The sequence below is a fragment of the Cryptomeria japonica genome, unplaced genomic scaffold (assembly GCF_030272615.1).
Source record: "Cryptomeria japonica unplaced genomic scaffold, Sugi_1.0 HiC_scaffold_340, whole genome shotgun sequence".
Classification (NCBI taxonomy): Eukaryota; Viridiplantae; Streptophyta; class Pinopsida; order Cupressales; family Cupressaceae; genus Cryptomeria; species Cryptomeria japonica.
The window spans coordinates 142,501-157,500 of record NW_026729162.1 but is presented as its reverse complement, the minus strand read 5'-3'; the positions used below and the strand labels follow the sequence as shown (position 1 = coordinate 157,500).

Here is a 15,000-nt window from a genome sequence, read left to right as displayed (position 1 = left end):
ATCTTTCAAAACGGAAATTTTAAAATCTCATTTTTTTTTGCCTTTTTCTGGAAATTAGTGAAGGCAGCGCATCAAAGGTGCGCACCTCGCTGCCCACCACGGTGCGCAACGCCGGTGGGCACCCGGGAGTGCTTCGAAGTGTGCTCCAAGGTGCTGCGTGCACGTTGTCGGAGCCCGGTTTGCCCCGGGTGCGCACCTCGCGTGCACCTTCGTCGGGGTGGGCACCTTGGCTGGGTTTGCCCCGGCTGCGCTCCGAAGCGGGGTTATTGGAGCGCCGCCTCTTTTTTTGTCGGAGCGTTTGGTGGGGTTTCTCGCATTGGCTCTTCCGAGGCCCGGTTGCCACCCTGGCGCGCACGAAGTCGGAAGTAGGGTTAATTGCCCGGGTGCGCACCTTTGCCAGGGTGGGCACCTTACCTGGGCTGCGCACCAGGGCGGGCTCAAGATGGCACGCGCGTTCCGTTTTTTTCACTATCTTTCAAAACGGAAATTTTAAAATCTCCTTTTTTTTTTGCCTTTTCTGGAAATTAGTGAAGGCAGCGCATCAAAGGTGCGCACCTCGCTGCCCACCTTGGTGTGCTCTGAGGTGCGCACCCGGGAGCGCTACGAAGTGTGCTCCAAGGTGCGGCGTGCACGTTGTCGGAGCCCGGTTTGCCCCGGGTGCGCACCTCGCCTGCACCTTGGCCGGGGTGGGCACCTTGGCTGGGTTTGCCCAGGGTGCGCTCCGAAGCGGGGTTACTGGAGCGCCCCCTCTTTTTTTGTCAGAGCGTTTGGTGGGGTTTCTCGCATTGGCTCTTCCCAGGCCCGGTTGTTGGGTGCGCTCCCACCCTGGCGCGCGCGAAGTTGGAAGTTGGGTTAATTGCCCGGGCGCGCACCTTCGCCAGGGTGGGCACCTTGGTGCGCACACCTTGGCTGGGCTGCGCACCAGGGCGGGCTCAAGATGGCACCAGCATTCCCTTTTTCTCACTATCTTTCAAAACGGAAATTTTAAAATCTCGTTTTTTTTTTGCCTTTTATGGAAATTAGTGAAGGCATCGCATCAAAGGTGCGCACCTCGCTGCCCACCTTGGTGTGCTCCGAGGTGCCCACCACGGTGCGCAACGCCGGTGCGAACCCGGGAGCGCCCCGATGTGTGCTCCAAGGTGCGGCGTGCACGAAGTCGGACCCCGGTTTGCCCCGGGTGCGCACCTCGCGTGCACCTTGGTGCGCACACCTTGGCTGGGTTGCGCGGCCTGGTGGGCACCATGGTGCGCACCAAGGAGCGCTCCGAAGTGTGCTCCAAGGTGCGGCGTGCACGAAGTCGGAGCCCGGTTTGCCCCGGGTACGCACCTCGCGTGCACCTTCGCCGGGGTGGGCACCTCGGCTGGGTTGCGCGCCCTGGTGCGCACCAAGGAGCGCTCCGAAGTGTGCTCCAAGGTGCGGCGTGCACGAAGTCGGAGCCCGGTTTGCCCCGGGTGCGCACCTTCGCCGCGGTGCGCACCATGGCGTGCACGAAGTCGGAGCCCGGTTTGCCCCGGGTGCGCACCTCGCGTGCACCTTCGGCGGGGTTGCGCGCCCTGGTGGGCACCATGGTGCGCACCAAGGAGCGCTCCGAAGTGTGCTCCAAGGTGCGGCGTGCACGAAGTCGGAGCCCGGTTTGCCCCGGGTGCGCACCTCGCGTGCACCTTCGGCGGGGTTGCGCGCCCTGGTGGGCACCATGGTGCGCACCAAGGAGCGCTCCGAAGTGTGCTCCAAGGTGCGGCGTGCACGAAGTCGGAGCCCGGTTTGCCCCGGGTGCGCACCTCGCGTGCACCTTCGCCGCGGTGGGCACCATGGCGTGCACGAAGTCGGAGCCCGGTTTGCCCCGGGTGCGCACCTCGCGTGCACCTTCGCCGGGGTGGGCACCTCGGCTGGGTTGCGCGCCCTGGTGCGCACCAAGGAGCGCTCCGAAGTGTGCTCCAAGGTGCGGCGTGCACGAAGTCGGAGCCCGGTTTGCCCCGGGTGCGCACCTCACGTGCACCTTCGCCAGGGTGGGCACCTCGGTGTGCTCCGAGGTGCGAACCCGAGAGCGCTCCGAGGTGCCCACGAAGTCGAAAGTCGGGTTAATTGCATTGTTTTCCCCGGGTGCGCTCCGAGGTGCGCAACATCGGCGCGCACCAAGGAGGGCTCCGAAGTGTGCTCCAAGGTGCGCACGATGGCGTGCACCTCTGGTGCGCACGATTCGGAGCTCGGTTTGACCGGGGTGCGCACACCTTGGCTGGGTTGCGCACCTTTTGTGCGCTCCAAGGTGCGCACGAAGTCGGAGCTCGGTTTGCCCCGGGTGCGCACCTTCGCCAGGGTGCGCACCTTGATGCGCACGCCTTGGCTGGGCTGCGCACCTTGGTGGGCGCCATGGTGCGCACCTTTCGTGCGCTCCAAGGTGCGCACGAAGTCGGAGCTCGGTTTGCCCCGGGTGCGCACCTTGGTGGGCGCCATGGTGCACTCCGAGGTGCCCAAGATTGGTGCGCACCAAGGAGCGCTCCGAAGTGCGCTCCAAGGTGCGCGCGAAGTCGAAAGTTGGGTTAATTGTCCGGTTTGCCTCGGGTGCGCACCTTGCGTGCACCTTCGCCAGGGTGGGCGCCTTGGTGCGCACACCTTGGCTGGGCTGCGCACACCTTGGCACCCGCGTTTCCTTCATTTTAAATTTTTTTTTTTTACAATCTCTCAAGTGGGAAATTCTATAATCTCAACTTTTTTTGCCTTTTCAGGAAACTTTTGAATGGAGCGCATCATTGGTGCGCTCCGAAGTGTGCTCCAAAGCTCTCTCCAGCTGCGTGCACCTGCCCCGGCCGCGCACCCGGCCCCGCCCAGCTTCGCTCACCTGTCCCGGGCGTCTGGTGCGGAACCTTAGAGTAAGAAACATCACCGTGCACCTTGGCCAACGTGCGCGACTCGACCGAGCGCGCACTGGCCGAGGTGCACACCGATTTCACCTGGGTGCGCGCGCAGCACCTCGGGCGCACCGGGGTGCGCGCACAACGCCCGGGTTGCACCGTGGCCTGTGTGCTCGGGGCGCCTCGGGTGCGCGCTCGGTGTCGCCCCCGCGCGCGCGGTAGTGCGGGCAGCGCACCCCGGCCCGGCCCGGCCCCGACGAGAACGCAAACGGGCAAAAGGTTTATTCAAATAGCATTGCGACGCCCGGCGAAAAACTAAAAAAGGGTGCAACACCGGGACTTCCCGGGAGGTCACCCATCCCAGTACTACTCCGGCCCAAGCGCGCTTAACTGCGGAGTTCTGATGGGATCCGGTGCACTAACGCTGGTATGATCGCACCCGTTATGAGCTTGTCGCAGTGTGTACTTAGCAAACCGCGACCCACGTGCGAATCCACCCCGGCCACCCACCCCCGTCGAGGTGCACACCCTCCCTCGCGAAGTGCGCCCCGTTCGCCAAGTGTGAGCCCTGCCCGGGTGCGCGCACCTTGCTAGGGCGTCGGGTGTGCACCCGGCCCGGCCTACGTGCGTGCACCTGGAGGGGGCGTCGTGTGCGTGCAGTGTCCCGTCTGCAACGCGGTGCCCACACACCACCTCGGGCGCAACGACCTGCGCTCACATGTGGGCCGAGTGCACCTTGGTGCATGTTCGGGGCGCCTCGGGTGCACGCTCGATCTTGCCCCGGTGCACCAAGGCGCTCGGTTTGCCCCGGGTGCGCACTTGGTGCAAGGTGGGCACCCAAAATAGGGATCAAGCACCAAAACACAAGTTTCGGGATGCAAAATGGGACCCAAGGACCACAAATGCGTTCCAAGACCCATGATGGGTCCACGAGAACAAAAATGTGTTCCGAGACTTAATAAACAAATATTGGGTTTTAGGAGAAGAAACATGCTCTGATGCCCAAAACGAGAATCGACCCCGAAAAGGCCACAGGCCAAAAGTGGGATGCGAGACAAAAAAAAATGGGACCCGAGGACCAAAATTGGGTTCCCAGGTCGAAGACAGGGCAACCGGACAAGAAACGACCTCTAAGGCTCGAAATGAGTCCCGACGACTAAAACTTGACAAGAAGCACCCATCAGGCACCCAACTCGACACCCATGGGATGCCGACCCACCCGGGCTTCCACCTAGCACACCTTGGCACCCACCCACCCTCGCACCCAACCTCGCACCCAACTTAGCACCTTTGAACCCACATTGGCACTCACCCTGACCCTGGCACCTTGGAACCCACATTGGCACTCACCTTGACCCTGGCACCCACCTTTGCACTCACCTTGGGACCCACCCTGGCTCCCACCTCGGCACCCACCCAGACACCCACCTTGGTTCCTTGGCACCCACCTTGGATCCTTGGCACCCACCCCGACACCCACCTTGGCACGCAACTTGGCTACTTGCCACCCACCTTGGCTCCTTGACGCCCACCCCGACAACCACCCCGTGACCTACCCTGGCTAGGGTTGGTGCACACCCACCCTGGTGCCCACCTTGGCACCCACCCTATGACCCACCTTGGCACACACCTTAGTACCCACCCCGTTACCCACCCTAGGACCCACCCCGTGACCCACCTTGGCCAGGGTGGGTGCACCCACCCTGGTGCCCACCTTGGCACCCACCCATCCTAGCACCCAGCCTGTGACCGGGCTTGGAACCCAACCTTGCACCCGCACCCGTCTTGGCCAGTGTGGGTGCGCACCCATCCTGGCACCCACGTTGTGACACACCCTTTAACCCACGCACCCTAGCACCCACGTTGGCACCCACCTTGGAACCCAACCTAGCAACTTGGCACCCACCCCGTGACCCACCTTGGCATCCACCATAGCAGTCGCCGACTTGGCACCCACCTCGGCACCCACCTTGACACTTGTGGACCCACCTTGCCACTCACCCTAGCATCGACCCATCCTAGCACCCACCCTGGCACCTTTGCACCCTAGCACTCACCCATCCTAGCACCTAACCTGTGACCCACCTTGACACTCACCCTCGCACCCACCTTGGAACCCAACCTAGCACCCACCCACCCTGACACCAACCCTAGCACCTACCCACCCTTGCACCCACCCTGTGACCCATCTTGGCACCCACCCATCCTACCACTCAACCTATCACCCACCTTCTCACCCACCTTGGCATCCACCTTAGCACCCACCCACACTGGCACCTTGGCACCCACCTCGGGCAAGGTGGGTGCACACCCACCCTGGCACCCAATTTAGAACCCACCGAGCATGTTACCCACCTTGGCACCCACATTGCAGCCCACCCTAGTACCCACCCTATGACCCACATTGGCATCCACACCCTAGCACCCAGGCACCTCGACACCCGCCTTGACACCCACCCTAGCACTGAACCTGTGACCCACCTTGGAACTCACCCTAGAACCCACCCACCCTGTGAACCACCTTGGCATCCACCTTAGCACCCACCCACCTTGGCACCCACTCTAGCACTCACCCATCCTAACACCCAACTTGTTACCCACCTTGGCACCCGCCCTCGCGTCCACCTTGAAACCCACCCTAGCACCCACCCACGCAGGAGCCCACCTTGGCACCCAACCTAACACCCACGCATCCTGGCACCCAACTTGTGACCCACCTTGGAACCCACCCTAGTACCCACCTTTGAACCCACTATATCACCAACCCACCTTGGCACCCACCCTATGACCCTCTTTGGAATCCACCCTAGCACGCACCCACCCTGGCACCCACCATGGAGCGCACCCTAGCACCCACCCACCTCGGCACGCACCTCAACACCCACCTTGGTGTGCGCACTGCGCCAACCTCTCAAAGACCCTATGTGGTGCGCTCCAAAGTGTACACCTTTGGTGCGCTCCAAGGTGCGCACCTTTGGTGCACACCGAGGTGCACACCAAAGTGTGCACCGAGGTGAGCACCAAAGTGCACTCCAGGGTGCACACCAAGGCGTGCACCTTTGGTGCGGTCAATGCAAACGAATTCGGAAGTTGGGGTCGATGTCCTAATCGCTGCTGCAGACTACACGTATGAGAATCGGACAAATAGCTTTATATAGGGGAGGTGTTGCGTTTGATGGGTCGACTCCCCTGGTTGTGTGCACTGCACCAACTTCAAAGACCCTGTCTTGTTTAAGAAGTCAAAAGTTGGGGTGGATGTCCTAATCATTGCTGCAGTCTACGCATGTATGAGAATCAGACAAATAGCTTATATAGGGGAGGTGTTGCATTCGGTGGGTTGACTCCCCTGGTTGTGCGCACTGCGCCAACCTCAAAGACCCCGCATAGCAGAAGAAGTCGGAAGTCGGATTTTGGTGAGCACCAAGGCGTGCACCTTTGGTGCGGTCAACGCAGACGAATTCAGAAGTTGGGGTGGATGTCCTAATCGTTGTTGCAGGCTACACATGTATGAGAATCAGACAAATAGCTTATATAGGGGAGGTGTTGGGTTTGATGGGTCAACTCCCTTGGTTGTGCGCATTACGCCAACCTCAAAGACCTTGTTTTCGTTAAGAAGTCAAAAGTTGGGGTCAATGTCCTAATGGCTCCTGCAGGCTACACATGTATGAGAATCGGACAAATAGCTTATATAGGGGAGGTGTTGGGTTTGATGGGTCGACTCCCCTGGTTGTGCGCATTACGTCAACCTCAAAGACCTTGTTTTCGTTAAGAAGTCAAAAGTTGGGGTCGATGTCCTAATTGCTCCTGTAGACTACACATGTATGAGAATCAGACAAATAGCTTATATAGGGGAGGTGTTGGGTTTGATGGGTTGACTCCCCTAGTTGTTCGCATTACACCAACCTCAAAGACCTTGTTTTCGTTTAGAAGCCGAAAGTTGGGGTCGATGTCCTAATTGCTCCTGCAGGCTACGCATGTATGAGAATCAGACAAATAGCTTATATAGGGGAGGTGTTGGGTTTGATGGGTCGACTCCCCTGGTTGTGCGCATTGCGCCAACCTCAAAGACCCTGCATTGCGGATGAAGTCGAAAGTCAGAGTTTGGTGTGCTACAAGGTGTGGTCGAAGGTGCTCACCTAGGTGTGCACCTTTGGAGCACAGGAAAAGTGCCCTCCAAAAGTGCGCACCTTTGGAGTGCACAAAAGTGCCCTCCAAAAGTGCGCACCTTTGGAGCGCAGAAAAGTGCCCTCCAAAAAGTGCCCTCCAAAAGTGCGCACCTTTGGAGCGCAGAAAAGTGCCCTCCAAAAAGTGCCCTCCAAAAGTGCGCACCTTTGGAGCGCAGAAAAGTGCCCTCCAAAAAGTGCCCTCCAAAAGTGCGCACCTTTGGAGCGCAGAAAAGTGCCCTCCAAAAAGTGCCCTCCAAAAGTGCGCACCTTTGGAGCGCAGAAAAGTGCCCTCCAAAAAGTGCCCTCCAAAAGTGCGCACCTTTGGAGCGCAGAAAAGTGCCCTCCAAAAAGTGCCCTCCAAAAGTGCGCACCTTTGGAGCGCAGAAAAGTGCCCTCCAAAAAGTGCCCTCCAAAAGTGCGCACCTTTGGAGCGCAGAAAAGTGCCCTCCAAAAAGTGCCCTCCAAAAGTGCGCACCTTTGGAGCGCAGAAAAGTGCCCTCCAAAAAGTGCCCTCCAAAAGTGCGCACCTTTGGAGCGCAGAAAAGTGCCCTCCAAAAGTGCGCACCTTTGGAGCGCACAAAAGTGCCCTCCAAAAGTGCGCACTTTTGGTGCGCACCAAGGCGCTGGTTCGGTCGTTGCAGGCGAGTTCGGAAGTTGGGGTCGATGTCCTGAGCGGAGGTGCAAACTACACAGGTGTCGGAATCGGACAAATAGCTTATATAGGGGAGGTGTATGCTTCGATGGGTCGACTCCCCAGGTTGAGCGCACCGCGCCAACCTCAAAGACCCTACGGTATGGATGAAGTCGGAAGTTGGGTCCGATGACCGATTCGATTAGTAGGTATGCTCATGAGGTCGGAATTTGGGTCCGATGACCTGCCATGTGCAGGAAGGCGAATGTTGACACTGTGCGTTGCAAGGTGCACACCAAGGCGCTGGTGCGGTCTTTTTAGTCGAGTTCGGAAGTTGGGGTCGATGTCCTGATCGGAGGTGCAAGCTACACAGGTGTGGGAATCGGACAAATAGCTTATATAGGGGAGGTGTATGCTTCGTTGGGTCGACTCCCCGGGTTGAGCGCACCGCGCCAACCTCAAAGACCCTACGGTATGGATGAAGTCGGAAGTTGGGTCCGATGACCGATTCGATATGTAGGCATACTCGCGAGGTCGGAATTTGGGTCCGATGACCTGCCACGTGCAGGAAGGCGAATGTTGGCACTGTGCGTTGCAAGGTGCGCACCAAGGCGCTGGTTCGGTCGTTGGAGGCGAGTTCGGAAGTTGGGGTCGATGTCTTGATCGGAGGTGCAAACTACACAGGTGTGGGAATCGGACAAATAGCTTATATAGGGGAGGTGTATGCTTCGTTGGGTCGACTCCCCGGGTTGAGCGCACCGCGCCAACTTCAAAGACCCTACGGTATGGATGAAGTCGGAAGTTGGGTCCGATGACCGATTCGATATGTAGGCATACTCGCGAGGTCGGAATTTGGGTCCGATGACCTGCCATGTGCAGGAAGGCGAATGTTGGGACTGTGCGTCGCAAGGTGCGCACCAAGGCGCTGGTGCCGTCGTTGCAGTCGAGTTCGGAAGTTGGGGTCGATGTCCTGGTCAGAGGTGCAAACTACACAGGTGTGGGAATCGGACAAATAGCTTATATAGGGGAGGTGTATGCTTCGATGGGTCGACTCCCTGGGTTGAGCGCACCGCGCCAACCTCAAAGACCCTACAGTATGGATGAAGTCGGAAGTTGGGTCCGATGACCGATTCGATACGTAGGCATATTGGCGAGGTCTGAATTTGTGTCCGATGACCTGCCATGCGCAGGAAGGCGGAATTTGGGTCCGATGACCGAGTTGATGGCGTGCCATGCGCAGAAAGGCGGAATTTGGGTCCGATGACCGAGTTGATGTTGATGGCCCGCCATGCACAGGAAGGCGGAATTTGGGTCCGATGACCGATTTGAAGGCGTGCCATACGCAAAAAGGCGGAGTTTGGGTCCGATGACCGAGTTGATATTGATGGCCCGCCATGCGCAGGAAGGCGGAATTTGGGTCCGATGACCTGACATACGCATGGAGTCCGACTCGGGGGCCGATGTTCGATTCGATGACTTGCATTGTGGGTAAAGTCGGAAGTTGTGGTCTTTGACCCGATTCGATGACCAGACTTCGGCTGCTTGAGAATCGGACAAATAACTTATATAGGGGAGGTAGTGTTCTCGAGCATCCTCCCCCCGTGCCCGTTTATGTCGATTGATGCTGGTGCTCGACTGGTTGGAGCGCTCGGATGCAAAAATCTTGCACCAGGATTTATCGATTGTGATGGACACGGCAAGTCTCCTGATTGCTATGCAGGAGCTCATCGTGAATCTCTATGCGGCCTTGGTATGGACTCGACCTGCGGAATGGTTCGGCAATGGTAGTCGCTCCAACACGTCCTTGCAATGGCCACAGAGGTGATTCGACTAGAGCTCCAGTCTAGCTTTTGGGTTGCTTGGCGGACTGGTATAGCCGCGATCGAGTTCCGGCCATGAACGTTTTAGATAGCTCTTGGGCTTTCTGGGACGGAAGTCGGAAGTTTGGGCTGTTGTCCGATTTGATGACCATTCTTCGGATGTGTGAGAATCGGACAAATAACTTATATAGGGGACTGTGTTGTCTCACGCAGCCCCCTCCGTGCCCCTCTATCTCGACCGATGTTGGTGCTTGAAAGGGTTGGGATCGCTCGGATTTATAAACGTGCACCACCATTTGTCGAGTGTGAGGGACGCGGCAGGTCTCCTAAATGCTATGCGGGCGCTCTCTGAGAATCTCTATCCGGCCTCGACACAGACTAGTCTTGCTGAATGGTTTGGCACTGGTAGTCGATCCAACACGTCGTTGTTGTGGCCGCCTAGGCGATTCGATTCGAGCCCCCGTCTAGCTTTTGGGTTGCTTGGCGGATTTTGCCCTATCCGCAAGTGAGCTCGGTCCCTAAACGTTCGAGAAACCCGATTGCTATGCGCCGACTCTCTTTCTTGCGAGCCTCCATCTAGCTTTTGGGTCTCTACGGAACGGAAGTCGGAATCTGGGACCGTTGTTTGATTCGACGAGGCAGACTACGGTTGTGCGAGAATCGGACAAATAACTTATATAGGGGAGGTGTTGACTGGAGCATTCTCCCCCGTGCCCCTCTAACTCGACCAATGCTGGCGCTCGAACGGTGGTAGCGCTCGGATTTTCATTGAGCGCCAGCATTGGTCGATTTAGAGGGGCATGCGAGATTCCCGAATGCTATGCGAGGGCTCTAACGGAAATGTCTATTGGTTTCGGTATGGATGCAATTGCGAGTGGTTCGGCAAAGGTAGTCGTTCCGATGCGTCCATGTCGTGGCCAAATCGATAATTCGATTTGAGCCCTCGTATAGCATTTGGGTCTCTCGATGTGATTCCGCATTCCAGTCCCTTTGGGCACTGCTTGAGCCGCATCCCAGGGGGTTCCCTTCCCAATAATCTGCCTCGCAACCCGATTGCTATGCGGTGAGGCTCCTCGGCCGCCTCGGAACTATCTGTGTATCAGACGCATCGCGGGATAAGGGGTTGGCAACGGTAGTCGCCCCAAGCGCGTCCGATGCTTGGACCATTCCGAGGCGGCCCTGAAGCCTCTTCCGTCTAGCCGTTGGGTCCTTCTCGCCGCATCCCTCGCCTCGCACCCCGATTGCTATGCGGTGAGGCTCCTCGGCCGCCTCGGAACTATCTGTGTATCGGACGCGTCGCGGGATAAGGGGTTGTCACTGGTAGTCGCCCCAAGCGCGTCCGATGCTTGGACCATTCCGAGGCGGCCCTGAAGCCTCTTCCGTCTAGCCGTTGGGTCCTTCTCGCCGCATCCCTCGCCTCGCACCCCGATTGCTATGCGGTGAGGCTCCTCGGCCGCCTCGGAACTATCTGTGTATCGGACGCGTCGCGGGATAAGGGGTTGTCATTGGTAGTCGCCCCAAGCGCGTCCGATGCTTGGACCATTCCGAGGCGGCCCTGAAGCCTCTTCCGTCTAGCCGTTGGGTCCTTCTCGCCGCATCCCTCGCCTCGCACCCCGATTGCTATGCGGTGAGGCTCCTCGGCCGCCTCGGAACTATCTGTGTATCGGACGCGTCGCGGGATAAGGGGTTGTCACTGGTAGTCGCCCCAAGCGCGTCCGATGCTTGGACCATTCCGAGGCGGCCCTGAAGCCTCTTCCGTGTAGCCGTTGGGTCCTTCTCGCCGCATCCCTCGCCTCGCACCCCGATTGCTATGCGGTGAGGCTCCTCGGCCGCCTCGGAACTATCTGTGTATCGGACGCGTCGCGGGATAAGGGGTTGTCACTGGTAGTCGCCCCAAGCGCGTTCGATGCTTGGACCATTCCGAGGCGGCCCTGAAGCCTCTTCCGTCTAGCCGTTGGGTCCTTCTCGCCGCATCCCTCGCCTCGCACCCCGATTGCTATGCGGTGAGGCTCCTCGGCCGCCTTGGAACTATCTGTGTATCGGACGCGTCGCGGGATAAGGGGTTGTCACTGGTAGTCGCCCCAAGCGCGTCCGATGCTTGGACCATTCCGAGGCGGACCCGAAGCCTCTTCCGTCTAGCCGTTGGGTCCTTCTCGCCGCATCCTTCGCCTCGCACCCCGATTGCTATGCGGTGAGGCTCCTCGGCCGCCTCGGAACTATCTGTGTATCGGACGCGTCGCGGGATAAGGGGTTGTCACTGGTAGTCGCCCCAAGCGCGTCCGATGCTTGGACCATTCCGAGGCGGACCCGAAGCCTCTTCCGTCTAGCCGTTGGGTCCTTCTCGCCGCATCCCTCGCCTCGCACCCCGATTGCTATGCGGTGAGGCTCCTCGGCCGCCTTGGAACTATCTGTGTATCGGACGCGTCGCGGGATAAGGGGTTGTCACTGGTAGTCGCCCCAAGCGCGTCCGATGCTTGGACCATTCCGAGGCGGACCCGAAGCCTCTTCCGTCTAGCCGTTGGGTCCTTCTCGCCGCATCCCTCGCCTCGCACCCCGATTGCTATGCGGTGAGGCTCCTCGGCCGCCTTGGAACTATCTGTGTATCGGACGCGTCGCGGGATAAGGGGTTGTCACTGGTAGTCGCCCCAAGCGCGTCCGATGCTTGGACCATTCCGAGGCGGACCCGAAGCCTCTTCCGTCTAGCCGTTGGGTCCTTCTCGCCGCATCCCTCGCCTCGCACCCCGATTGCTATGCGGTGAGGCTCCTCGGCCGCCTTGGAACTATCTGTGTATCGGACGCGTCGCGGGATAAGGGGTTGTCACTGGTAGTCGCCCCAAGCGCGTCCGATGCTTGGACCATTCCGAGGCGGCCCCGAAGCCTCTTCCGTGTAGCCGTTGGGTCGTTCTCGCCGCATCCCTCGCCTCGCACCCCGATTGCTATGCGGTGAGGCTCCTCGGCCGCCTTGGAACTATCTGTGTATCGGACGCGTCGTGGGATAAGGGGTTGTCACTGGTAGTCGCCCCAAGCGCGTCCGATGCTTGGACCATTCCGAGGCGGCCCCGAAGCCTCTTCCGTGTAGCCGTTGGGTCCTTCTCGCCGCATTCCTCGCCTCGCACCCCGATTGCTATGCGGTGAGGCTCCTCGGCCGCCTTGGAACTATCTGTGTATCGGACGCGTCGCGGGATAAGGGGTTGTCACTGGTAGTCGCCCCAAGCGCGTCCGATGCTTGGACCATTCCGAGGCGGACCTGAAGCCTCTTCCCTCTAGCCGTTGGGGCTTTCTCGCCGCATCCCTCGCCTCGCACCCTGATTGCTATGCTGTGAGGCTCCTCGGCCGCCTTGGAACTATCTGTGTATCGGACGCATCGCGGGATAAGGGGTTGGCAGTGGTAGTCGCCCCAAGCGCATCCGATGCTTGGACCATTCCGAGGCGGCCCTGCAGCCTCTTCCGTCTAGCCGTTGGGGCCATCTCGCCGCATCCCCCACCTCGCACCACGATTGCTATGCGGTGAGGCTCCTTGGCCGCCTCGGAACTATCTGTGTATCGGACGCATCGCGGGATAAGGGGTTGTCACTGGTAGTCGCCCCAAGCGCGTCCGATGCTTGGACTATTCCGAGGCGGCCCTGCAGCCTCTTCCGTCTAGCCGTTGGGGCCATCTCGCTGCATCCCCCACCTCCTCGGCCGCCTCGGAACTATCTGTGTATCGGACGCATCGCGGGATAAGGGGTTGGCAGTGGTAGTCGCCCCAAGCGCGTCCGATGCTTGGACTATTCCGAGGCAGCCCTGCAGCCTCTTCCGTCTAGCCTTTGGGGCCATCTCGCCGCATCCCTCGCCTCGCACCCCGATTGCTATGCGGTGAGGCTCCTCGGCCGCCTGGGAACTATCTTCGTATCGGACGCATCGCGGGATAAGGGGTTGTCACTGGTAGTCGCCCCAAGCGCGTCCGATGCTTGGACTATTCCGAGGCGGCCCTGTGGCCTCTTCCGTCTAGCCGTTGGGGCCATCTCGCCGCATCCCCCACCTCGCACCCCGATTGCTATGCGGTGAGGCTCTTCGGCCGCCTTGGAACTATCTTCGTATCGGACGCATCGCGGGATAAGGGGTTGTCACTGGTAGTGGCCCCAAGCGCGTCCGATGCTTGGACTATTCCGAGGCGGCCCTGCAGCCTCTTCCGTCTAGCCGTTGGGGCCATCTCGCCGCATCCCCCACCTCGCACCCCGATTGCTATGCGGTGAGGCTCCTCGGCCGCCTTGGAACTATCTTCGTATCGGACGCATCGCGGGATAAGGGGTTGTCACTGGTAGTCGCCCCAAGCGCGTCCGATGCTTGGACTATTCCGACGCGGCCCTGTGGCCTCTTCCGTCTAGCCGTTGGGGCCATCTCGCCGCATCCCCCACCTCGCACCCCGATTGCTATGCGGTGAGGCTCCTCGGCCGCCTTGGAACCATCTTCGTATCGGACGCATCGCGGGATAGGGGGCTGTCACTGGTAGTCGCCCCAAGCGTGTCCGATGCTTGGACCATTCCTAGGCGGCCCTGAAGCCTCTTCCGTCTAGCCGTTGGGGCCTTCCCGCCCCATCCCTCGCCTCGCACCCCCGATTGCTATGCGGTGAGGCTCCTCGGCCGCCTTGGAACCATCTGTGTATCGGACGCATCGCGGGATAAGGGGTTGGCACTGGCAGTCGCCCCAAGCGCGTCCGATGCTTGGACCATTCCGAGGTGGCCCTGAAGCCTCTTCCGTCTAGCCGTTGGGGCCTTCCCGCCCCATCCCTCGCCTCGCACCCCGATTGATATGCGGTGAGGCTCCTCGGCCGCCTTGGAACTATCTGTGTATCGGACGCATCGCGGGATAAGGGGTTGGCACTGGTAGTCGTCCCAATCGCATCCGATGCTTGGACCATTCCGAGGCGGCCCTGCAGCCTCTTCCGTTTAGCCGTCGGGGCCTTCCCGCCGCATCCCTCGCCTCGCATCCCGATTCCTATGCGGTGAGTCTTCTCGGCCGCCGCGGAACTATACCTGTTATTGCTACTGCATCCTTCGGCTGGTAACCTCCTCTGCCGCCTTGGAACGTTCTCTTTGTCGGACGCGTCGCGGGATAAGGGGTTGGCACTGGTAGTCGCCCCAAGCGCGCCCGATGCATAGACCGCTCCGAGTCGACCTTGCTTTCAGCCTCTCACATGCATAGACCTCTCTGAGTCGACCCTGCAGCCTCTCACGTTTAGCCTTTGGAATCTCGCCTCACAACATGATTGCTATCCTTGATGCATCCCTTGCCTCGAGCCCTGATTGCTTTCTTGGCTGCATCCCTCCTCTCCTCACAGCCCGGTTGTCATCACTGCTTCATCCGTCGCTTCATGCATTCTGGCTGCTGGGCCCTTCCCACCGCACACCTCGATTGCTATCTCTTCTGCATCACACACCCCGATTGCTATCTCTGCTACATCCCTCGGCTCTCACTTCTGCATCCTTCGCCTCACACCTCGATTGCTATCAATGCTGCATCCGTAACCTCACACCCCGATTGCTATGCGGGGA

General features: G+C 59.7%; 1 non-coding gene across 1 annotated transcript; it reads right to left on the bottom strand.

Annotated features, from left to right (window-relative positions):
• Window positions 1-3,171: 3,171 nt before the first annotated feature.
• On the bottom strand, window positions 3,172-3,290 carry LOC131870629 (5S ribosomal RNA). Its single transcript, XR_009368934.1, has one exon. It is a non-coding gene; the product is annotated as a 5S ribosomal RNA (ribosomal RNA).
• Window positions 3,291-15,000: the final 11,710 nt, after the last annotated feature.